This window comes from Rana temporaria, chromosome 1 (assembly GCF_905171775.1).
Source record: "Rana temporaria chromosome 1, aRanTem1.1, whole genome shotgun sequence".
In the NCBI taxonomy this organism is placed as follows: Eukaryota; Metazoa; Chordata; class Amphibia; order Anura; family Ranidae; genus Rana; species Rana temporaria.
The window spans coordinates 428,990,483-429,018,237 of record NC_053489.1 but is presented as its reverse complement, the minus strand read 5'-3'; positions in this window follow the sequence as shown (position 1 = coordinate 429,018,237).

Genomic DNA, 27,755 nt, shown 5'->3' with positions numbered 1-27,755 from the left:
TAGTTACCCCTGCTATATGCGGCATATCCTATGTTAAGTATGGCCATCGTTCCCGGGTCGAATTTTTTATTTTTTACGTCGTTTGCGTAAGTCGGTCACGAATACGGATGGACGTAATTTACGTTCACGTCAAAACCAATGACGTCCTATTGACGTCATTTGGAGCAATGTACGCTGGGAAATTTAGAGGACGCGCCTGATTTAAATAGTACACTCCCCCTAGCCGCGGAATTTCAATTCCGCCGGGGGATTTACGATCCGCCGGCGCAACTTTAGAGGCAAGTGCTTTCTGAATACAGCATTTGCCTCAAAAACTTGCGCCGGCGGATCGTAAATCAGATAGGTTACGCTATTCTATCTGAATCTAGCCCCCTGTCTCTCAGAAAAAAAAGACTTCACGCACAGCACCCTGCAGTAGCTTATGGGGTATTGTATTTTGTATTCAAACACGCCCAAGAAGTCCTAGAGGGACTGGAAAAAAATAGCTGTCCATCACCAAGAGATCAAAGGGCAGGCTGGGGCCTGAAACTGACCCATGCCAGAGAGATTATTTTCAGTGTGATGGCATCACCTGCTGGAAGATGCCAGCGATTGTGGTAAAATCCTATGAAGAATGCAGATTGGACAGTGGACAGTGGACTCTTCAGGGGTGTTATGAGGGATATAAATGTGGGTGGGTCTTTAGCATACTTGTGTATGACAAAAAGGGCAATCTTCCATTTTTATTCTCTCTTTCTCTCAGATACAGAACTAAACTATATCTGACCACAAACCAAAAACGCTATTTAATTCATTTTTAATATTCACAGCAAGCTCCCCCATCCATCCATGTCTCCATTCTTTATTTTGTTGAAAATTCATTGCATGGACTATATAGCAATGTGTTATTTTGATTTATGTCTGGTCCCAGGCTGAAATCTAACACTTCAGTTTAAGTAATAGATCCGAAAAGTTTAAACTTGGCTAGCTCGTTACTCAAGCTTGTCTGCTTGGAATGCTTGCACTGTAAATAAGATTATGATTTAGGCCTTGGTCCACTGTTGGCGACCTTTACCAACAAACTGCATATTTTGTTCAGTTGGCACCTGTTCATTTATGCAACTACTAATGTTTTAAAATAATGTGCATGCTTTGCAGTAAGTCTGTGCTTCCTTCCAGCATCATGTGCAGCCTTGCCAGGATGAATCTATAATTGCTTATCATTTGTTTAATGTTCTTGATAACAATTGCCTAACAAATATTTACTTTAAAGGCTACTTAGTTTTGAAAAAAAAAAGAGACAATACAAATAGTAAGAATTTTATAAGATCATCCAAAAATAATCTCCTGAGGTTTCCCTGTCCACTGGCAGGAGAACAAGTGAAATCAGGACTGAGGAGGACGAGCGGCAACATCAGGTTGACACATGGGGAGATTTCCTAAAACTGGACCGTACAAAATCTGGTGCCACTCTGCATAGCAACCAATCAGCTTCCAGGTTTTTCAAAGCTTAAAGTGTTACTAAACCCAGGACCCTGCAATTGCTATATCTGGTCTGCCATGGTACACAGAACAATCAAATGCAATCATTTTAGTAAATATAAACTGCTAAATACCTTTTCTCATCAGCAGTTAGAGCAGTCTTGTGACTTCTATCTGTGTCTGGTTAAAGCTTGTAGGAGGAGTTTTTATTCTCCCATAAATGTTCTAAAAAAATGTCCTATAAGGATGCAGGACCCCTGACCCTCTGTTTGGACAGTGTTGATCACATGCTCTCTCCCAAGAAAGAAAAAAACTCTCTAGCATTACACGCTGAAATGAGCATGTGCAGACTGACTCCACTAAATCCGGAGATGTTTTTGGAACAATGCAAGAAAGGGAGGATCTGTGCATACAGGATCAAACTGTCTTTTTACACAATGCAGAGGATTAAACCCTTATGCCGCGTACACATGACTGACATTTGAATGACATTTTTAATGGTCTAGAAAAAAACGATGTTTTTTTCAACCCGATCGTTAAAACGGCCTTGCCTACACACGATCATGAAAAAAAATGCTATAGCAAAGCGCAGTGACGTACAACACGTACAACGGCACTATAAAGGGGAAGTTCCATTCGGATGGCGCCACCCTTGGGGCTGCTTTTGCTGATTTTGTGTTAGTAAAAGACGATTCGCGCTTTTCTGTCTGTTACAGCGTGATGAATGTGCTTACTCCATTACGAACGCTAGTTTTACCAGAACAAGCGCTCCCGTCTCATAACTTGCTTCTGAGCATGCACGTTTTTTTTCACGTCGTTAAAGCCCACACACGACCATTTTTTACGACGTTAAAAACATAGTGAAAAATTAGAGCATGTTCTAAATTTGTAATGCCCATTTTTTACATTGTGAAAAATGCTCTGGAGCCCACACACAATCGTTTTTAATGACATTAAAAAAAAAAGTTATTTTATACAACCTGAAAAACGGTCGTGTGTACGTGGCATTAGGTTCCACAGTGAGTATAACAAGTATGCTTTACTGCATATACAGACTAAGTGTAGTGTTGTGGGTTTAGTAACAGTTTTATTGAACAAGCTGAAGTTAGAAGCCGATTGGCTACATTGCACAGCTGCACCGGATTCTGATCACTCCAGTTTTAGTAAATCTCACAGTCTCCAACACTTTCAGAAGTGTCAGAGAAGGAGATGCATAAGGGTCCTTTCACACGGGCTCTCCACCCGGCAAACTCTGCTTTGCTCAGCGGAGACGGACCTGTCAGAGCCCCGCTGTCCCCTATCCCCTTTTTACACAATGCAGAGGATTAAACCCTTATGCCGCGTACACATGACTGACATTTGAATGACATTTTTAATGGTCTAGAAAAAAAACGATGTTTTTTTCAACCCGATCGTTAAAACGGCCTTGCCTACACACGATCATGAAAAAAAATGCTATAGCAAAGCGCAGTGACGTACAACACGTACAACGGCACTATAAAGGGGAAGTTCCATTCGGATGGCGCCACCCTTGGGGCTGCTTTTGCTGATTTTGTGTTAGTAAAAGACGATTCGCGCTTTTCTGTCTGTTACAGCGTGATGAATGTGCTTACTCCATTACGAACGCTAGTTTTACCAGAACAAGCGCTCCCGTCTCATAACTTGCTTCTGAGCATGCACGTTTTTTTCACGTCGTTAAAGCCCACACACGACCATTTTTTACGACGTTAAAAACATAGTGAAAAATTAGAGCATGTTCTAAATTTGTAATGCCCATTTTTTACATTGTGAAAAATGCTCTGGAGCCCACACACAATCGTTTTTAATGACATTAAAAAAAAAAGTTATTTTATACAACCTGAAAAACGGTCGTGTGTACGTGGCATTAGGTTCCACAGTGAGTATAACAAGTATGCTTTACTGCATATACAGACTAAGTGTAGTGTTGTGGGTTTAGTAACAGTTTTATTGAACAAGCTGAAGTTAGAAGCCGATTGGCTACATTGCACAGCTGCACCGGATTCTGATCACTCCAGTTTTAGTAAATCTCACAGTCTCCAACACTTTCAGAAGTGTCAGAGAAGGAGATGCATAAGGGTCCTTTCACACGGGCTCTCCACCCGGCAAACTCTGCTTTGCTCAGCGGAGACGGACCTGTCAGAGCCCCGCTGTCCCCTATGGGGAGATTGGATGAAAATGGACTGCCTGTCTGTTTTCACCTGATCCAGTCAGCCAGACGTATGAAAAATAAGGTCCCCAATCCGTCTGGATTTCACGGACAGGAGCAGATCAGATAGCAGCGGGTATCAGTGAACATGTCACCGCTGACATCCGCCACTCCATAGGAGTGAATAGAGGGTCTGATCAGGTCCGCCTGAAAAACTGACAGGCGGACCTGATCAGAAAGCCCATGTGAAAGGGACTTAAAGCGGAGGTTCACCCAAAAAATAAATTTTTAACATTACATTCAGCCGAGTTGTCATAATGACAATCGGCTGTTTTTTTTTTATTTTATCCCCGTACATACTGTATTTTCACCGACGCTTACGGGTATGTCTTCAGCGGGACTGGGCGTTCCTAATTGATTGACAGGCTTCCGATCGTCACATACTGTGCGTAACGAGTTGCCGAAAGAAGCCGAACGTCGGTGCGCAGGCGCCGTATAGAGCCGCACCGACCTTCGGCTTCTTTCGGCAACTCGTGACGTGCTGTATGCGATGGTCGGAAGCCTGTCAATCAATTAGGAACTCGTTCTGGTGAGTGGCCAATTTAATTGGTGGAGGATTCACTTTGCACATCGGGTGTGGTGAAAGATTTCTTTGAAGATTTCAGATTTGAGAAAAAGAAAAAAAGTTTTTCCTCGCTTTTTTCAACACTTATGAACTGTTTTTGTTTGAACACTTTATTTACCCACAGTTCTTTCAACTGTTCTATTTATTTATTTATCTAAACCTATTTTTCACTTGTGTGGGTCATACACACATTAGCGCTGTTTATATATGATTTGAATTTAAATCTCATTATTTGAATATATTATATATACACTGTCACATTTACCTTATTTAAAACAGCAGCTGTGAACGTCTGCTCTCATTCATTCCTTAGCGCAGCGGTGGGAGTCACTAGGGCGCGATTACTGTGATTACCATTCTTTTTTCAATCGATTAGGAACGCCCAGTCCCGCAGAAGACATACCCGGAAGCGGCGGTGAAAATACGGTATGTACAGGGATAAAATAAAAAAAAAACAGCCGATTGTCATTATGACAACTCGGCTGAATGTAATGTTCAAATAAATGTTTTGGGTGAACCCCCGCTTTAACAGTGATGTCTACAATTACAAGAGCAGATAACATTTTTCAATGTAATTAGACATTTTAAAGCTGAACCTTGAACTCCACCTGCCTACCACCCCCTAACAAATTGCTGGCATAAAAAAACAATGTAAATGGCACTTTTACGACAAATTTTTACTCGTTTCTGTCATTGTGGCCCCTCTAAAAGTGAATCACTTCACAGAGAACAGCTAGAGGCAAGAAGTCTTCTCTTGGACACCTGTTTTAACCCGTGAAAGACATCAGTACCACTCTGCTACTGTGGCAAGACCCTATTCACTTGAATGGGACATATTTGGCAGCAGCAATGCCTGCCAAACTCAAGACGTGGTATAAGTATTGCTTTTGCTCCCCTTAGTGGCATGTGTACCATTTCCCTAAGCTGCCATATTAGCGTAAGGTGGGCAGTGAGGGAGCAGTAATACCACAGCTCAAGCACCTATTTTTACTGCACCCAGGCTAAAGCTGTGGTCATCAGATCATCCAAGAGTATTATATTTTCTTCTTTGGGTGTCCATGTAATTTTCAGTTTGACATGGACACTTCTTATTGGCTCTCCAGCATGTAGATAATCTCAGGATCCAGTCCGCATGAGATTTAGAATGAGGGGACTGTCCATACAAAACTGCAGTACTGCATTCATTACTGGTTCCCCAGAAACGACTCTGCAGAGGGACCTAAGCAGCAAACAAAATAAAAAATAGAATTCTGCTGAAGGTATTTTACAAAAAAATATATAAAAACATACTTTAGTGGTTTTAAAGGTTTGGGGTGGGAGGGGGGGTGGGCTTTAACCCTAATATGCATGAGCTTTTCTTTTTTAAGACCCTGCCTCTTTATTTACATTTTACAGCAGGGATAGGAACATGTAAAATTTGCAGGGCATGGGGGAGAAAATTGTGTCAGCAGGCTTTTCTCTTTTGGCAGATTTCATTCATTGATGAGGATCGGCATTGCTGGATAACCAAGTCACATGTCCTCAATATGGTGGGCATCCCCTGTGATACCATGTCTATACATGACCATTTCTGGTCAATGACATCAATGGGGGATGTCCGCCATATTGAGGACATGTGGCCTGGTACGATCTTCCCCTTTTCATGGACATCCAGGCTGCATGCTAGGAAAAGGATTGCAATAGATTTTGAGGGGGAGACCCAACACTTTTTTTCTTGTTTTTGTGGGGTCCCCCTTAAAAGCAATACCAGACCTGAAGGAGCAATTAGGTGGGGGGTAGAGTTTTAGTTATGATTTTTATTTATTTTTTACCAGTGGGGACTTAGCAAGGGTGTGGACAGACCCCTGATGTTCCCCTTAAAGATGAAGAAAGAGATAGAGGACGCAATCGCCTTCTAACTTGCTGCTCAGCACTTACTATTGAACACGGAAGTGCTCAGTACTGGACACCCCCATGTTCATTCAAAAACAGAAGAGATAGTAAATATGTAATTTATGTTTAAAAGCCCTTAAATTATAAATTAACAAAGAAGTGCTTGGTACTGAGCGCACCTCATTCAGGAAAGTTGGGGGACTGGAAAACAAGAGAACATACTAACCGATCACCATCCAGAGTAGATCTGAGCCCCCCCACCGCATGCCAGCAAACCACTGCCTCTGGTATAAGGAAGGGGAGGCTGTGGGAATAGGCCTTCTGGTAAGCGTATTTAATCTTCTCCCCTGGGTGGTGGATGCACACACGGCAGTGACTTTAGTCCTACACTCCTGGATTCCTTCCCACCAACATATATAAATGGATGTATGTTTTAATCACCAAGGGGACTATAGAACTAATGTTGATTTACTATTTGCACAGTGCACTTTATTTTGAGATACTATCAATTAAATTATGGTGTTAGAGTTTTTTTGCATACGCTAATTACAATTTATTTTGTATACCAAGGTATGTTGATATGTCAATACTCAACATTTGATTTCTAACGCTGCACTGTTTCCACTGGTAAGGTGGATGAGTCTGGCAGCCGCATTCATCATAAATGATGCTGCCAGACTCATCCACCTTACCAGTGTTTGCCAATCCCTCCACTGGATTCCACTTTTTGTATCACTTGACCCTCCCTTTTAAATTGTAAGCTCCAATGAGCAGAGCCCTCTGATTCCTCCTCTATTAAATTGTATTGTAACTGTATTGTCTACCCTCAAGTTGTAAAGTCCTACGCAAATTGTTGGTGCTATTTAAATCTTGTAATAAATTATTTTTAACTGCCTGTACAATAAAGCCAAAGTGTGACATAAGGAATTAATATAAAATACTGCGCTATACACGTAAAGAGCGTATAGACTTTGTAAAGAGGGAATTGCAGTTTGTTATGTCATTGGTTAGAAAGGGGTGTATTTGGAAGATCTTGTGTAGGTTGAGGTGGCAAGCATTTGGACATGTATGCTTTCCATATGCAGTGGTAAAAAGGAGTGCTTTCAGGCCTTAAGCAGGGTGGGAGTCGCTGAGCCAAGCTGTCAAAGCCAGTGACCGAGATGTGTAGCAGGATGAAACTCAGGACCTTGAAAAAGATTTAAACAATTCAGTAGAGGTCACAAACTCTGCTATGAATCAGACTGTGTCTGAGTACCATGCTGTTCTGGGTCAATTCCGTGTAATGAGAATCACTGGTATATCTTCTTTCTGCCCTCCGAAGAGAGGAAAGGCATAAATCAGGTTGAAATCATTCCACAGATTGACTTGGGCATCCATTCCAATGGCCTGGGGATCCCTGGACCTAGACCCAAACCTCCAGTTTGCTATAGAGTCTGTACCCCAGTAGGTTTGCATTAGGTGTCCCCCAATGGAGACAGGGCAAACGAAACACCTCCAGTTGAAGAGACCACTCTCTAGGAACCTGCCTTTGGCAGCTTATGAAGTTCACTGGAAATTTTCCTTTCCTGGAATATGTACTACAGACATTGCAAGAACAAGATGTTCTGCCCAAGTCAGAATGAGTTCTGCTTCTCAAAGAGCTGCCTGACTCTTAAACACCACATAACTTCTCATTGCAGGGGATCTCTGGTGACCCCCATATTAGTACACACCTCATATAGACAGACATAAGCCCTAGATGAGATCTCCCCAAAAAAATAAACCATCCACAAAGAAGCATAATGCTCCATGTGCTGCTGCCTACTTAAAGAACCTGATTTCAGGACTCTGGGTTCTTTTGCCATTCACTTGACCCAGACCAGTAAGGCTTCACAAACTCCAAAGAAAGCAATGGTAGTCACACTTGCCGTGGAAAAGGACACCTTAAAGAGAGATTAACATTTTTGCCCACAGGGTGCTTAAACACAGAAATTCTTATTTATTTATTTCAGGTACTTTTATAGCGCCCTCAATGTACACAGCGCTTTACACATATACAGCACTCAGAATAAATAAGTAAAACCCTTTTGAAAAGTAAGGTTTAAATCAATATCTCAAACACAATTTCCAAAATGTTGACGAAACTGAGTTTTATAGAACATTTGCTTAGCTCATTATATAAAAAGTAAGGTTAATAATATAACTTAGACAAAATATTCAGTTTTAGGCAAATTATTTGATGCAAACATGAATACACCACAAAACAAAAATACTACATCTAGTATTTTGTATGACCTCCATGATTTGTAAGGACAGCACCAAGTCTTCTAGGCATGGAATGAACAAGTTGGCGACATAATGCAACATCTATCTTTTTCCATTCTTCAAGAACGACCTCTTTTAGAGCCTGGATGCTGGGTGGAGAGTGATTCTCAACTTGCTTCTTCAGAACTCCCCATACGGTGTTAGATTGGGTACAGATCAAGAGACATACTTGGCCATTTTCTTTCTTAAACACTTTGTTTATTTTTTTTTATTTCAGGTATATTAGTAACATAAACGGTAGAATCAAAAGCACCTAGTTTGACCACTCAGGAGCTATGACTGGCAGCATAAAGAATACAACATACACAGTATAAACAGAGGAGGGAAGGCCCCCTAACTAGACAAATGCATAAATCTTATAGCTTGGACAAAACCCCAGTGCAAAAAAATAGCCAGGACCCACATTCTAGTACCTCTCTTCCAAATAGTCCTGGGAAGCTATAGACAACGAAGGAGGGCTTTGAAACCCAACAAGAGAAAAAGTAGAACATGGAGGTAAGAAAAGAAGAAGATAAAAGGCAAAGGAGAAAGTAAAAGAATGGGGGAATCCAGGATTTTTTAACCACTTGCCGACCAGCCGCCGCAGTTAAACTGCGGCAAGCTGGCTCGGCTGCACGAATCGCAGTACTGGTACGTTAATTCGTGCTCAAGGTTCTGTGAACTTGATGTCCGAGATCATTCCCCAAAGAGACAGAACGGGTATCCGAAGTAAACAAAGCAGATCTACGCTGTGATGGGATGACACCGAGATCATAGCAGAAAGACAGATCTCTGTGGTTTCCCAGGCAGCCCATCCCCATTACAGTTAGTAAACACACCCAGGGAACACCGTTACCCCTATGATTACCCCTGAGGTTAACCTCTTTCTGCCAGTGTCATTAGTACAAATGTCAGTGCATATTTTTAGCACTGATCACTGTAATGTCACTGATTCCCCCCAAAAAAGTGTCAAAAATGTCAGTTAGATGTCCGATCTGTCCACCACAATGTCACTGATCACCACCATTACTAGTAAAGAAAAAAAATGCCATAAATCTATCCCCTATTTTGTAGATGCAATAACTTTATACAAACCAATTAATATACGCTTATTGGGGTTTGTTTGTTTTTTTACCAAAAATATGTAGCAAAATACTAAATTGAGAAGGAAATTTGATTTTTTTATTGGGTATGTTTATAGAGTAATAAATGTTTTTTGTTTTATTTTTTTAATTGAAGTTTCTTTTTTTGTTTATAGCGAAAAAAATAAAACGACAGAGGTCATCAAATACCACCAAAGTAAGCTCTATTTGTGGGGGAATAAAAAGGACATAACATTTTATTTGGGTACAGCATTGCACGAACGCAAAATTTCAGAGCTAAAGTAACGCATTGCCATATCGCAAAAAATGGAGTGGTCAGGAAGGGGGTAAATCCTTCCGGTCCTTAAGTGGTTAAGGTACCAGTTAGAGCCGACCCACACTTACCAGAGGGAGATCGGGGAAGGTATACATCAACCTTGGTTTTCCAGACTTAGCATATGTGTTTTTAAGAATACTAGACATTTGTTCATTGACCATCATGGCAGTCAAGCGGTTTCTCACTCCCTGGAAGGGGACCATAAGTTACTTCTATGCCTGGGCTCCTTTTAGCATCAATAATCAAGTAGGCTGCCATTTTATGCTGAAAAGCAAATAAGCCCGGGATGGGGCAATGTAGTAAGGCCAATTTAGCCTCCTTTTGGGTGTTAAAATGAAACAGGGAATACAGCAAACCAAACACTCTGGACCAAACGCCCAGGTATGCAAAACATCCCAACAATGACCACACCCACAGAAACAGCGATCACTAGAAGCCAGGTTGGCACAGGCAATACATGCTGGAACCCAGTACCACTGTAACAACAATTTGAATGCCGCCTCCAGTCTGCTGGATCAACCTTAGTACCCAAATCTTGTTCCCACTGAGCCACATAGGAAAGGGAGGTTAAAGATGATCGCCCATTCAAAGATGTGTAGAGAGTGGAGATGAGACCCGGGGAATGTTGACAGATGTGTTTGAAATCGGTTTTCTGGAACAGGAGGTATGCCGAAATGATGCTAGCCAGTGTTGAAGCTGGGGAACGTCGTGGGACTCACAAATGGAAGACCACGTCAATGGAGCTTGTGTGGTCAACAGATGTTGTACATTAGTAAGAACCTGAGAGGTCCACCACGCGAACGCCTGGGGGGGATATTAGCAATGGGTAACAGGGAAGAAATAGAGACATAAATGAGCTTGAATACAACACAACTTTAGGCTATGTTGCATCAGAGGGCTTAGCTCCATCGGGCGTAGTTTCAGTGGGTGCCATAGAAGTGCTTGTATAGAGAGAGAAGCAAAATTGGGGAGCTCTAAGAGCACCCAAAGGGGGACGTTGGAGGAGGAAGTAGTCAGTTGGGAGATCTGAGCAGCCAGGTAGTATTTGGAGACATGGGGGACCCCAAGCCCCCTTGTAGTCTATGTATGCATAGGGTGGCCTTAGAAATTCTAGGGCGCTTGTTAGCCCAGATAAAGCAGAGTCCAAGACAGGTGTGGGAGCCGCAACGACTGCATGAGAGCGGCCAATGGTCAAAGCAGGTGAAAGTAATTAGCAGCGAATAGTGAGGAGCAAGTGAAGGGGTCTAACACCAAGATAATCAATAGATGAAGACATCTGGCCTCCTCCCTAGGCTGGAGAACCAGGCTCTCCTCAGCCAAAATGGTGCCATCAGAATAAGGTCCGTCTTCTCGCTCAAGAACTTCTGTAGAACTGCAGAGATTAGTCTTACTGGAGGAAAGGCATAGCAAAGGCTGAACTCCCATGCATTGGCAAATCCATTTATTCCCTTTGCTCGATCTGTTGATGCCGGGAGAAGAACTCGGCTACCTTGTTGCTCACTGAGGCAAAGAAGTCCACCTCCGGTCAACCCCAAGACCACATGATGCCCTCGAACACCTCCAGGTTGAGTGACCTATCCTACCTGCTGGCAGCTTAGAAAATGTGCTAGAGAATTCCAAAGCCAAGTTTAGTTTGGCCCTGCTAAAAATCTTGCCTGCCATCAGTTGCAAGGAAGAACTCCTGGTCTCCCCTGCTGGTTTATATATGCAACTGCTGCCGCATTGTCCGTACGCACCTGGAGGCGATGTCTCCTGATAAGTGACTGGAAGGCCTCTAGAGCCTTTTGGATCACCAGCAGCTCCCTTTGGTTTGAGGTCCACCTGGCTTCCACTGGAGACCAAGCCCCCTGAGCCAGGTTGTCGTCCAAGTGGGTCCCCCAGCTGAAAGAACTGGCGTCTGTTGCCACCATCAGAACTGTCAGTCTGGACCACAAAAGGTCTGTCTAGATTGTGATGGGCCTGCCACCACCACAGCAACCACTTGACTGGCCGTTCGGAGCATACGCTGGTCCAACATCTGCTGGTTGCCATCCCAGCAACGTATGAACTTGCCTGAGGGTTTTCTGACCACGTATACGTGGGAATAAAATCCCTGGAAGTGTTCCCCCTGGGGTACCTGCACGAGGACCCGCTGACCCACCAGCTCCCCTAAATGCAGACTCAGAGCCCGTGCCTTTTCCCAATCTCAAGGTAACATCTGACAAGAAAACTGGGAGGAGGATTTGTATTGAAGTCCAACTTGTAGCTGTTCCCTATTATCTCTAAGATGAACGGACTTGAAGTTGCTGTAGTCTACTGTGGAAGGAAGTCCCCCAACCTTCCTCCCACTGACAAAGGAATCATTGGGGCTTTGTGGCAGTCTGAGAAGGGTTGAATAAGATTCCTCCTCTTCCTCACTCCTTGTACCCTGTCCAGTGCTTTTTGGGGCAGCAGTCTCTCTCCCGCCGGGTCTGCCCTCTGCCTTCTTCCTCTTTACTGGGAACGCCATTTTTCTTGTCCTAGGTAAGCTCCAGTGCTTCCTGGAGACCAGTTTCAAAGAGGTGATCACCTGAAAAAGGCAATCCACAAAGTTTAAGTTTGGACGTTGCATCCCCCATCCAAGCCTTCAACCACAAGGCCCTTCTTGCAGCGTTCACCAGTACTGCTGACCTGGCTGCCAGCTTAACCGATTCCGCTGAGGCATCTGCTAAGAAGTTGACTACTTTAAATAGTAATGGAAAGGATTTAAGCAGCTGCTGCCTGCCAAAATGTGAGTCTGCAGCTGCCTTAACCAGCACTCCAAGATTCTGTTAATGCAGGTGGCTGCTAGAGCTGGCTTCAGACTAATGGAAGAAGCTTCCCAGGCCCTTCACAGAAGCACATCCCGTCCCCCCTCCTTTTATCCATGGGGTCCCCAAGTCATCAAAAGTTAAATCAGTTTTCTTAGAAACCTTGGCCACGGGCGCATTCCAAATTTGGGATCTTGTTCCTAGGGTGGGCCATGTCCTTCTTGAAAGGGAACCTGCAGTTGAGGCTGCCCGAGAAGGGTCTCCTTTCAGGATGCTCTCACTCCAGTAAGATCGACTCCACCGGAGATTTGTGTACCTGGCCTTCTGTGCACTGTACCCTTCATACATGAGGTCGTGCTTTAAAAAGTTATACGGATTCCTCTCCAATTTTCAAAGTGTCACTAGATCGCTTTGAGCAAGTCCCCCACATCGTCCAGCGACAACCTGTACCTGGGCCCCCTGGAGGAATCATCTTCCATCTAAATCAGACCCCAAGTCTGATGAGAGGAGGCCACCGACCTGGGTTCCCTTTCCCTGACATCTTCTTCCTCCTGACTAGGTTCTGACAGAGAAGGCATACTAGCTGCCCTGCATAGGTATGTAGTGGGACCCTGCATCATATCCCTCGTCCCTTTAAAAGACCGGAAAGTGGTTGCAATCTCATCCTTAACAAGCAAAAGGATTGTATGACACGCTGACACTAAATTGTCCCTGACCAGACTACTGACACACTCAGGGCAAAGTGACAATTCCCACACATACGGCACATCTTCTAGGTGGCTGCACCCCCCCCCCCCCAAAACCGCCAAAATGCCCATAAGGGGTCTATCAGAGGGGTTAAGAGAAGAAAAAAAATGAAAAAGTCCCCTCCATAGTAAGCAATGGTCACCCACGTTCAGGTGCCAATGCCTGAGGAACCAGAGTTCACGGACTGTACTACTTCAGTTCTCTCCATAGCTTCTTAGTGTCCCCCACAGCCTCCCAGATGTCTGTGCTGTCTGCCCACATTGCCCAAGAGACCAGAACCTAGTCTCCAGGCGCCCCTAATACGGTTGCTCTGCCGGAAGTCGCATCACTTCCAGAGCCAGCTTGGAGTGCATTAGCCCCACCACAGTGCATTAGACACACGCACTTCCTCCCTGCTCTGAACCCAATTACTCCCAGGCGTCTTTACCCCCACCGCACGCCCAGCCACAAGATTTCAGCAGATACTGAATAAAAGGACACATGCCTGTCATTGGATCCAATGTCATCTTCACCTGAGCTGCTTCTTCACTGGTGTTCAGATCCCGATGCAGGCATGTTAACTAAAGAAAAGCCAGCTGCGACTCCCTGCAGCTTTACACTGTGCATGAATGAGCTGCACTTTGTGAATTTTCCTGCAGCATTCTGGGACAAAAGGGGAGGAGAAGGCCAGTGATTGCGAACCTTGGCACCCTCAGATGTTTTGGAACTACATTTCCCACGATGCTCATGCACTCTGCAGGTGTAGCTGAGCATCATGGGAAATGTAGTTTCTTTTTTTTTTTACCAAAAGTACAAGGATACAAAATATAAATATACAAAGGTATAATACCATTCACCCTCTTGCAGCCCTTGTATCCTATTTACTTCTAGATTATGCTGCCAGAGGTTCCCACCCCTCCTTGTAGTTCTAAAACCTCTGGGGTGCCAAGGTTCACCATCACTATCCTAGGCAATCCCCTTGATCAATGGTTACAAAATACTTTCTAGTATTGATACACACCAGCCATTGTAAGCCTGCAATAGATACATTCAGGAACGCCACTCCAGTATTGCAAACTAGCAGGTTAAACGGTTTTGCAATTGTAGACTTTTTTTTTTTTTTTTTAGATTGTCACAGTAATATTTCAAAATGCTAGTGTCTGGCATTCTAATGCAATAATTCATCGACCCAGAACAAGTATACACATCAAAAACTTAATTTACAGCACACTTGTTCCAAGGTCAGCAATAGTAAAGAAGCAAGGGATTTGCTCTAGCTTTAACAGATGCCTCTATACTTCTTAGAGCAGATTACCAAACTTTTAGACCCCTTTCACACTGGGGTGGCGGGTCAGCGGGGCACCGCTTTTCGTCCACTAGCAGGGCGCTTTTAACCCCCAAATGGTGCGGTGCTTCCGAATTGATTTTCAGATGCTTCGGAAATGCGCTGACCATTTGTTTCAAATGGGCAGGGATGGTGTTGGAGTGTTTTATACAGCACTCCTACACTGCCCAAAAAGATGCTGCTTGCAGGACTTTTCCTGTCCCGCAAGCACACCACCCCAGAGTGAAAGCACTCAGGCTTTCACACTGGGGAGGCAGTTTTCATGTGCTATTTTTAGCGATAAAACACCTGAAAACTGCCTCAGTGTAAAGGGTCTAAAGCATCTATAATTCTACCGACAGAGGAAATGCAAAAAGAGACAAAACAGGTATTCATCTAACATCAGCTCACAAAAAAAAGGGGGGGGGGCTTTACATCCAGCAGCTAAATGTAAGCCTGTGTTTTACCGATAAATGTCAAGACAATAGGCTTGTTTTGGCACATCACCAAACTTGCTTTATAACCCCATAACATCTGTTCACTGACAATGTACAGGTGAATTATTTTTAGGCTGCAAATATATAGCAGTAGTTTAAGTTTGGACACAATTAATATATATATGTGTCATTGCTAAGAAAATGACACCCTATATAATTTTATCTTCCAAAATAATGCATGAGGAGGAAAATTAATCAGTATGTGGTTTCTATTTTGGTATATTTATACAATACAGTAATCAATTTTTAATGAATATTTTATTTTATTGTTTTAATAAATATAAGGTACATAGAGACTTTTTTAATATATATGTTGGATTTTAAATGTATATGCTGTTATTGTCAAAGTAAAACTTTTAATTGAGCAATATAAGCCGATATATGGCACATTAGTTTGGCTGCTAATGAATATTACTGAAATTATGTACAAAGGGATGTCAGTCATCACTATGTAATGGCGTTAGAAGTAATTTCCTTTGCTAATGTATTTTTCATTTTCCCGCTTTAGCGTATGGTACAATGGTGCCGGCGGGTCTGTATTAAAGTATGGACCCGCTGTAGCATCGGAGGTTACCATCTGCTATAAACAGATTGTACGTCCCAGCTGATCTAGCCTTCTAAGCATCGACATATGCAAATGTCAGGATTACCCGCGATTGGCCGTTTGAGCCAGTGACGAGGGTACGAGGAGATGGAGCAGATTGGCCGGGACTCATGCTGTTGCTGACGATCCTGAGACGTTCGGGATTGGCAGCGGCAGCTCATGACGAGTCCAACAGAGGCGGAGCTGACTATGTTGGGACGTATCACACATAGGGAGGGGCGGGCAATTAGACCTGTCCATTCCCATAAATAAGAAGCAGTCGTATCGTGTAGCCACGCCCTCTGAAGACGTGAGCCAATCACGAAACGCGTCAGGGCGTGTCTACACGACAAGCTTTCTTGCACCGATGCTGGTATTTACCCGGGACTTACAAAACAGGGGATAGAGATTTGTGAACATCCTCCCTGCGTAAGCTGATACCTAGTCTTGAGTGACAAGCCTTTTATGAATTTTAAGCGTGTAAGCATATGTGGGCAGCAGGGGTTTATTACTAACAATAAAAGGGTTTTACACTATCTAGTCTCCCTTTTTCTCCCTGCATGACCGTTGTGCTGCACCAATGTTCCAAGGAAACACCTCTTTACAACTGCAGAGAGTTAAATTGTAGCAAGAGTGATTCCACACCAGGATCCCATTACAGCTGACATCCATCCAGAGTTCTTGAGAAAACAAGCAGTGATCTAGGATTCATTATGCTGTCTTTCACCTAATATGTGGTGAGTACATTACCTATAGGGGGAAGATATCAGTGTGAAGCATACAGCCCTGTAGTGCTTGGAGAAGTTTTTATCTACAATTTCTGCTTTGGTAGCAATATGTGAATGGACACTTCATCACACATACAGTTTGGGTTTTGGACTGAGCTGTTTATATAAAGAGATTGATAGGAGCTGCCAAACAAATGTTTTGACCCTGAGAGCTTTTTTATCATCTCATTTAAGGTTATGAGATTCTTTTGAACTCATAAGTCACGCTAGTGACTTGAAAGCGCTGTTAATGTTTTATTAAGTTTTTACCTCTGATAACACATATTTTTTTTTTAGTAATTGTTGATTTTATAATAGCCGCTATATACCTTGTAAATATTGTGATATTTTTTGATTATACCATTGAGCGCTGGGATTAGAGTAATTTTAGGATTATATCTGATATTTTTTATATTGTTTTGAATTTTTTACCTATAGCGAACATGGACTCTATCAATTATCTAATTAACCGTCAAGTAGATTTGAAATCAGTATTTTCCAATGATGGAGATTGGGAAATAAATGACGATTACAATACAACTTTGATTGAACTAGGTAACGCACTAGAAAAACAGGTGCGTACGTGGTGGGACATCTGCACTTTTGAGCACTACCTGAAAGAAAATATTATCATGCGTAGTCTCAGGTGGGATGTAACACCACAAGATGGGTTGGACGATGGTGAGTCCACCACAGAGTGGCTAGACTTCTTTAATGGAGTTGGCCGCAAGCTGCAACAACTTGTTCTCAAACGCAAAAAGAAAAAAATGATATTGCTAGAGAAAAAGATTGCAGAATTACAAACTAAATTAGATGCTATTAAAGGGACAGCACTATTAACCAACTTTGACAGTGAAATTAAGAAGAAGTTGGAAAAAATAGACAAAGACACACAGAAGAAGAAAATTAAAAAATTCAGGAGGGATATGAATGATTTTAAGAAAAATACAATATATTTCTGGCAGGGTGTAAACGAAGCAGGACTTCAGACACAACAAAATGACAGTCAATTGCCTGATTTTCAGGGTCAACAAAGTACAGATGGAAGGACTGAAATAATGACTAATTTGGACTTACGTAATTCAGTGAGACCAATACCAACCCCCCAGAACCAAAGGGGGAGAGGTAATAAACAATCCACAAGGGGTAATAACAGGGGGAACCCAAAAGAAGGTCAAGGACAATCTCATGTGGGACATGAGACATCCAATCCAAGATATGATGAACATTATACAACCTATACCCAAAATAGATATGGCCCCCTACAGGATAGTAGGGAGAATGCATACTATACACCCTCACCCAGACCAGTGCCTTTTTTAGGGAGAGGTATGAGGGGGAACTCACGAAGACGGGGCAGAGGCAACAGACCCTGGAGGGGACGGGGACAGCAACCCCACAATGCCAACCCCAACCAGGAATGGTGGTACCCCCCACAACGAGAAGTAACATACAGCCCTATCAGGAACAACAGAAACCACAACGGAGAGGATGCCGAGCAGGGCAACGAATCCAGCAGAAAAAGGCCAAGACAGGTAGATTAAGTGGAATATACAATCTATCATCTGCCACATTGACACAAAAGGAGACTAACATACTCAATGCTGGATTAAAATGCACATCCACAAAACCCCTAAACAAATTTAATGTCTACATTGACATTCAAAAATACATCAGAAAGGTCAATATTAAAAAATATTTTTTGTCGAATAACTACAATTTAAGGAATAACAAACAGAAAGAAGTAATAGGTTTGGATAGTGGACTCAAAAATAAATCGCTATTTAATCCACCCCAAACCAGTAACCATCATGTGGAGGTGTTCAAGCAGTTGGTACTAAATGATTTAGAAGCAATGCCTATAAAAAAGAGTCTTAATCCCAAACACATACAAGAAGGCATAAAAGCTCTTGAAGAAAGAAAAGACATCATAATCCGGCCAGCCGACAAGGGAGGAGGGGTGGTGATAATGGACAAGACATATTACCACACCCAACTACAGGAGATGCTGGATGATCAAAGTACGTATCAACTTCTAAAGAATGATCCTACCAAACAATATAGAGTGGATCTACATAATCTGGTGGATTACGGGTACTACATGAGGGTTATTACCAAAAAAGAAAAAATGTACCTGTGTCCAAGCTATAGCAGGACACCCACTATATATACAGTTCCCAAAATTCACAAGAATCCAACTGTACCTCCGGCTAGACCTATTGTGAACGGAATAGGTTCTGTCACAGCTAGGATTGGTCAATACTTAGACCACTTCATGCAAAGTAGCGTTGTCACCACAAAAGCCTTCTTGAAAGATACCACTAGTTTTATCCAAAAAGTTAAGGAAGTTACATTCCCTGTAGGATCAGAAGTGTTTTTAGTTACTGCTGACGTTTCAGCATTATACACTAACATCCAACACGATGATGCCCTCCTAGCTCTTAATTGGGCACTAAGCAAGAGGGAGGAGCTACCATTCATCCAGAAAAAAATCCTCAAAATGGCATTAGACTACTGTCTGACCCATAACTATTTCTGGTATGGGGGACAGTACTACACCCAGAAGATTGGTGTAGCTATGGGCGCAAAGTTTGCGCCAAGTCTAGCCAACCTATTCATGAGTGAATGGGAGGATAAGTGGATCTATAATAACAAGAAAAAGGAGCTCATTTTTTACCAACGCTACATAGATGATATGTTTATGATATGGCAGGGCCCGGAGGAATCCCTTATAGCATTTTCAGTCTGGCTGAATAGTAATAAGAACAGCATTAAATTAGACTTTAATTGGAGTCAATTACAAATCCATTTCCTTGACGTTACAGTGATCAAGGGTCTTGGACAACTGTACACTAAAGCTTATTTCAAGGAAACAGACAGGAACAGCTACATACCAATACAAAGCGGGCACCACCCACTATGGCTCAAAAACATACCTAAGGGCCAATTCACACGTATCAGGCGTAACTGTACTAAAGATGATGACTACTGGGCCCAAGCATCCATTATTAAACAACGATTCGTGGAAAAAGGATACAATTTGGAGCATTTAGATAATTGGATGAAAGAGGTGGGACAGACCACACAACAAAATATGTTGGAACCAAAAGATCGTGCACCAAATCAAGCCCATGAATGGGGCTTTATTTCTACCTATCATGAACAATATCATGAAATAGAAGCTATATTCAGAAAACATTGGAACATTCTGACTATGGACAGAACACTAAAATCGTCATTGCCCGAAAATCCACGCTTTATATACAGGAGAACGTCTTCTTTTGGAGACCAAATAGTAAAAAAGGTACTGGATCCACCCAAAAAAATCAAGATGTTTTGGGACAGAGCAGGATTTACAGCATGTAGGAGATGTAAATCATGCCAACAAGTATCCACACACCTGAGAGGACTCACCAGATTTACATCCACTGCAAATGGAAAAGAATTCGAGATTAAAGAATGTATCACATGCAAAACCACACATGTGGTATATGCCCTAGAATGCCCTTGTGGCCTAATGTATATTGGGCGCACAAAAAGAACTTTAACCAAGAGGGTATCGGAGCACATCTATAATATCACCATTGGTTACAAAGATCACAGCGTCTCGCTCCATTTCAGGGACAAACACGATAAAAATCCCATCGGATTGAAATTTTGGGGTATAGACCGTATAGATCGTAACTGGAGGGGGGCTAATATGGTCCGTGAGATATCTAAACGTGAGACTCAGTGGCTATATTGGACTAATACTTTAAGTCCTAATGGCCTCAACATAGATGTAGATCTCAATTGTTTCATTAGTGACCACTAGGGGAGTAAGGGGAGCTCTTCTGTTGTAAATATTATTATTTCTGATTGTGTGATAGAATATTCGATTAATATTCTCATTACTTTGAGGTGGATATCACACATACACAAAAAGGATGTGCATAATAAATTTAAGTTGATCACACTGGTCATGTTTTTGACCTTACAGGCCATTGAGATCACTTAATAAATGTCCAAACTTGCCCAATGGTGTCTATAAATAAGTTTGGACACAATTAATATATATATGTGTCATTGCTAAGAAAATGACACCCTATATAATTTTATCTTCCAAAATAATGCATGAGGAGGAAAATTAATCAGTATGTGGTTTCTATTTTGGTATATTTATACAATACAGTAATCAATTTTTAATGAATATTTTATTTTATTGTTTTAATAAATATAAGGTACATAGAGACTTTTTTAATATATATGTTGGATTTTAAATGTATATGCTGTTATTGTCAAAGTAAAACTTTTAATTGAGCAATATAAGCCGATATATGGCACATTAGTTTGGCTGCTAATGAATATTACTGAAATTATGTACAAAGGGATGTCAGTCATCACTATGTAATGGCGTTAGAAGTAATTTCCTTTGCTAATGTATTTTTCATTTTCCCGCTTTAGCGTATGGTACAATGGTGCCGGCGGGTCTGTATTAAAGTATGGACCCGCTGTAGCATCGGAGGTTACCATCTGCTATAAACAGATTGTACGTCCCAGCTGATCTAGCCTTCTAAGCATCGACATATGCAAATGTCAGGATTACCCGCGATTGGCCGTTTGAGCCAGTGACGAGGGTACGAGGAGATGGAGCAGATTGGCCGGGACTCATGCTGTTGCTGACGATCCTGAGACGTTCGGGATTGGCAGCGGCAGCTCATGACGAGTCCAACAGAGGCGGAGCTGACTATGTTGGGACGTATCACACATAGGGAGGGGCGGGCAATTAGACCTGTCCATTCCCATAAATAAGAAGCAGTCGTATCGTGTAGCCACGCCCTCTGAAGACGTGAGCCAATCACGAAACGCGTCAGGGCGTGTCTACACGACAAGCTTTCTTGCACCGATGCTGGTATTTACCCGGGACTTACAAAACAGGGGATAGAGATTTGTGAACATCCTCCCTGCGTAAGCTGATACCTAGTCTTGAGTGACAAGCCTTTTATGAATTTTAAGCGTGTAAGCATATGTGGGCAGCAGGGGTTTATTACTAACAATAAAAGGGTTTTACACTATCTAGTCTCCCTTTTTCTCCCTGCATGACCGTTGTGCTGCACCAATGTTCCAAGGAAACACCTCTTTACAACTGCAGAGAGTTAAATTGTAGCAAGAGTGATTCCACACCAGGATCCCATTACAGCTGACATCCATCCAGAGTTCTTGAGAAAACAAGCAGTGATCTAGGATTCATTATGCTGTCTTTCACCTAATATGTGGTGAGTACATTACCTATAGGGGGAAGATATCAGTGTGAAGCATACAGCCCTGTAGTGCTTGGAGAAGTTTTTATCTACAATTTCTGCTTTGGTAGCAATATGTGAATGGACACTTCATCACACATACAGTTTGGGTTTTGGACTGAGCTGTTTATATAAAGAGATTGATAGGAGCTGCCAAACAAATGTTTTGACCCTGAGAGCTTTTTTATCATCTCATTTAAGGTTATGAGATTCTTTTGAACTCATAAGTCACGCTAGTGACTTGAAAGCGCTGTTAATGTTTTATTAAGTTTTTACCTCTGATAACACATATTTTTTTTTTAGTAATTGTTGATTTTATAATAGCCGCTATATACCTTGTAAATATTGTGATATTTTTTGATTATACCATTGAGCGCTGGGATTAGAGTAATTTTAGGATTATATCTGATATTTTTTATATTGTTTTGAATTTTTTACCTATAGCGAACATGGACTCTATCAATTATCTAATTAACCGTCAAGTAGATTTGAAATCAGTATTTTCCAATGATGGAGATTGGGAAATAAATGACGATTACAATACAACTTTGATTGAACTAGGTAACGCACTAGAAAAACAGGTGCGTACGTGGTGGGACATCTGCACTTTTGAGCACTACCTGAAAGAAAATATTATCATGCGTAGTCTCAGGTGGGATGTAACACCACAAGATGGGTTGGACGATGGTGAGTCCACCACAGAGTGGCTAGACTTCTTTAATGGAGTTGGCCGCAAGCTGCAACAACTTGTTCTCAAACGCAAAAAGAAAAAAATGATATTGCTAGAGAAAAAGATTGCAGAATTACAAACTAAATTAGATGCTATTAAAGGGACAGCACTATTAACCAACTTTGACAGTGAAATTAAGAAGAAGTTGGAAAAAATAGACAAAGACACACAGAAGAAGAAAATTAAAAAATTCAGGAGGGATATGAATGATTTTAAGAAAAATACAATATATTTCTGGCAGGGTGTAAACGAAGCAGGACTTCAGACACAACAAAATGACAGTCAATTGCCTGATTTTCAGGGTCAACAAAGTACAGATGGAAGGACTGAAATAATGACTAATTTGGACTCACGTAATTCAGTGAGACCAATACCAACCCCCCAGAACCAAAGGGGGAGAGGTAATAAACAATCCACAAGGGGTAATAACAGGGGGAACCCAAAAGAAGGTCAAGGACAATCTCATGTGGGACATGAGACATCCAATCCAAGATATGATGAACATTATACGACCTATACCCAAAATAGATATGGCCCCCTACAGGATAGTAGGGAGAATGCATACTATACACCCTCACCCAGACCAGTGCCTTTTTTAGGGAGAGGTATGAGGGGGAACTCACGAGGACGGGGCAGAGGCAACAGACCCTGGAGGGGACGGGGACAGCAACCCCACAATGCCAACCCCAACCAGGAATGGTGGTACCCCCCACAACGAGAAGTAACATACAGCCCTATCAGGAACAACAGAAACCACAACGGAGAGGATGCCGAGCAGGGCAACGAATCCAGCAGAAAAAGGCCAAGACAGGTAGATTAAGTGGAATATACAATCTATCATCTGCCACATTGACACAAAAGGAGACTAACATACTCAATGCTGGATTAAAATGCACATCCACAAAACCCCTAAACAAATTTAATGTCTACATTGACATTCAAAAATACATCAGAAAGGTCAATATTAAAAAATATTTTTTGTCGAATAACTACAATTTAAGGAATAACAAACAGAAAGAAGTAATAGGTTTGGATAGTGGACTCAAAAATAAATCGCTATTTAATCCACCCCAAACCAGTAACCATCATGTGGAGGTGTTCAAGCAGTTGGTACTAAATGATTTAGAAGCAATGCCTATAAAAAAGAGTCTTAATCCCAAACACATACAAGAAGGCATAAAAGCTCTTGAAGAAAGAAAAGACATCATAATCCGGCCAGCCGACAAGGGAGGAGGGGTGGTGATAATGGACAAGACATATTACCACACCCAACTACAGGAGATGCTGGATGATCAAAGTACGTATCAACTTCTAAAGAATGATCCTACCAAACAATATAGAGTGGATCTACATAATCTGGTGGATTACGGGTACTACATGAGGGTTATTACCAAAAAAGAAAAAATGTACCTGTGTCCAAGCTATAGCAGGACACCCACTATATATACAGTTCCCAAAATTCACAAGAATCCAACTGTACCTCCGGCTAGACCTATTGTGAACGGAATAGGTTCTGTCACAGCTAGGATTGGTCAATACTTAGACCACTTCATGCAAAGTAGCGTTGTCACCACAAAAGCCTTCTTGAAAGATACCACTAGTTTTATCCAAAAAGTTAAGGAAGTTACATTCCCTGTAGGATCAGAAGTGTTTTTAGTTACTGCTGACGTTTCAGCATTATACACTAACATCCAACACGATGATGCCCTCCTAGCTCTTAATTGGGCACTAAGCAAGAGGGAGGAGCTACCATTCATCCAGAAAAAATTCCTCAAAATGGCATTAGACTACTGTCTGACCCATAACTATTTCTGGTATGGGGGACAGTACTACACCCAGAAGATTGGTGTAGCTATGGGCGCAAAGTTTGCGCCAAGTCTAGCCAACCTATTCATGAGTGAATGGGAGGATAAGTGGATCTATAATAACAAGAAAAAGGAGCTCATTTTTTACCAACGCTACATAGATGATATGTTTATGATATGGCAGGGCCCGGAGGAATCCCTTATAGCATTTTCAGTCTGGCTGAATAGTAATAAGAACAGCATTAAATTAGACTTTAATTGGAGTCAATTACAAATCCATTTCCTTGACGTTACAGTGATCAAGGGTCTTGGACAACTGTACACTAAAGCTTATTTCAAGGAAACAGACAGGAACAGCTACATACCAATACAAAGCGGGCACCACCCACTATGGCTCAAAAACATACCTAAGGGCCAATTCACACGTATCAGGCGTAACTGTACTAAAGATGATGACTACTGGGCCCAAGCCTCCATTATTAAACAACGATTCGTGGAAAAAGGATACAATTTGGAGCATTTAGATAATTGGATGAAAGAGGTGGGACAGACCACACAACAAAATATGTTGGAACCAAAAGATCGTGCACCAAATCAAGCCCATGAATGGGGCTTTATTTCTACCTATCATGAACAATATCATGAAATAGAAGCTATATTCAGAAAACATTGGAACATTCTGACTATGGACAGAACACTAAAATCGTCATTGCCCGAAAATCCACGCTTTATATACAGGAGAACGTCTTCTTTTGGAGACCAAATAGTAAAAAAGGTACTGGATCCACCCAAAAAAATCAAGATGTTTTGGGACAGAGCAGGATTTACAGCATGTAGGAGATGTAAATCATGCCAACAAGTATCCACACACCTGAGAGGACTCACCAGATTTACATCCACTGCAAATGGAAAAGAATTCGAGATTAAAGAATGTATCACATGCAAAACCACACATGTGGTATATGCCCTAGAATGCCCTTGTGGCCTAATGTATATTGGGCGCACAAAAAGAACTTTAACCAAAAGGGTATCGGAGCACATCTATAATATCACCATTGGTTACAAAGATCACAGCGTCTCGCTCCATTTCAGGGACAAACACGATAAAAATCCCATCGGATTGAAATTTTGGGGTATAGACCGTATAGATCGTAACTGGAGGGGGGCTAATATGGTCCGTGAGATATCTAAACGTGAGACTCAGTGGCTATATTGGACTAATACTTTAAGTCCTAATGGCCTCAACATAGATGTAGATCTCAATTGTTTCATTAGTGACCACTAGGGGAGTAAGGGGAGCTCTTCTGTTGTAAATATTATTATTTCTGATTGTGTGATAGAATATTCGATTAATATTCTCATTACTTTGAGGTGGATATCACACATACACAAAAAGGATGTGCATAATATATTTAAGTTGATCACACTGGTCATGTTTTTGACCTTACAGGCCATTGAGATCACTTAATAAATGTCCAAACTTGCCCAATGGTGTCTATAAATAAGTTTGGACACAATTAATATATATATGTGTCATTGCTAAGAAAATGACACCCTATATAATTTTATCTTCCAAAATAATGCATGAGGAGGAAAATTAATCAGTATGTGGTTTCTATTTTGGTATATTTATACAATACAGTAATCAATTTTTAATGAATATTTTATTTTATTGTTTTAATAAATATAAGGTACATAGAGACTTTTTTAATATATATGTTGGATTTTAAATGTATATGCTGTTATTGTCAAAGTAAAACTTTTAATTGAGCAATATAAGCCGATATATGGCACATTAGTTTGGCTGCTAATGAATATTACTGAAATTATGTACAAAGGGATGTCAGTCATCACTATGTAATGGCGTTAGAAGTAATTTCCTTTGCTAATGTATTTTTCATTTTCCCGCTTTAGCGTATGGTACAATGGTGCCGGCGGGTCTGTATTAAAGTATGGACCCGCTGTAGCATCGGAGGTTACCATCTGCTATAAACAGATTGTACGTCCCAGCTGATCTAGCCTTCTAAGCATCGACATATGCAAATGTCAGGATTACCCGCGATTGGCCGTTTGAGCCAGTGACGAGGGTACGAGGAGATGGAGCAGATTGGCCGGGACTCATGCTGTTGCTGACGATCCTGAGACGTTCGGGATTGGCAGCGGCAGCTCATGACGAGTCCAACAGAGGCGGAGCTGACTATGTTGGGACGTATCACACATAGGGAGGGGCAGGCAATTAGACCTGTCCATTCCCATAAATAAGAAGCAGTCGTATCGTGTAGCCACGCCCTCTGAAGACGTGAGCCAATCACGAAACGCGTCAGGGCGTGTCTACACGACAAGCTTTCTTGCACCGATGCTGGTATTTACCCGGGACTTACAAAACAGGGGATAGAGATTTGTGAACATCCTCCCTGCGTAAGCTGATACCTAGTCTTGAGTGACAAGCCTTTTATGAATTTTAAGCGTGTAAGCATATGTGGGCAGCAGGGGTTTATTACTAACAATAAAAGGGTTTTACACTATCTAGTCTCCCTTTTTCTCCCTGCATGACCGTTGTGCTGCACCAATGTTCCAAGGAAACACCTCTTTACAACTGCAGAGAGTTAAATTGTAGCAAGAGTGATTCCACACCAGGATCCCATTACAGCTGACATCCATCCAGAGTTCTTGAGAAAACAAGCAGTGATCTAGGATTCATTATGCTGTCTTTCACCTAATATGTGGTGAGTACATTACCTATAGGGGGAAGATATCAGTGTGAAGCATACAGCCCTGTAGTGCTTGGAGAAGTTTTTATCTACAATTTCTGCTTTGGTAGCAATATGTGAATGGACACTTCATCACACATACAGTTTGGGTTTTGGACTGAGCTGTTTATATAAAGAGATTGATAGGAGCTGCCAAACAAATGTTTTGACCCTGAGAGCTTTTTTATCATCTCATTTAAGGTTATGAGATTCTTTTGAACTCATAAGTCACGCTAGTGACTTGAAAGCGCTGTTAATGTTTTATTAAGTTTTTACCTCTGATAACACATATTTTTTTTTTAGTAATTGTTGATTTTATAATAGCCGCTATATACCTTGTAAATATTGTGATATTTTTTGATTATACCATTGAGCGCTGGGATTAGAGTAATTTTAGGATTATATCTGATATTTTTTATATTGTTTTGAATTTTTTACCTATAGCGAACATGGACTCTATCAATTATCTAATTAACCGTCAAGTAGATTTGAAATCAGTATTTTCCAATGATGGAGATTGGGAAATAAATGACGATTACAATACAACTTTGATTGAACTAGGTAACGCACTAGAAAAACAGGTGCGTACGTGGTGGGACATCTGCACTTTTGAGCACTACCTGAAAGAAAATATTATCATGCGTAGTCTCAGGTGGGATGTAACACCACAAGATGGGTTGGACGATGGTGAGTCCACCA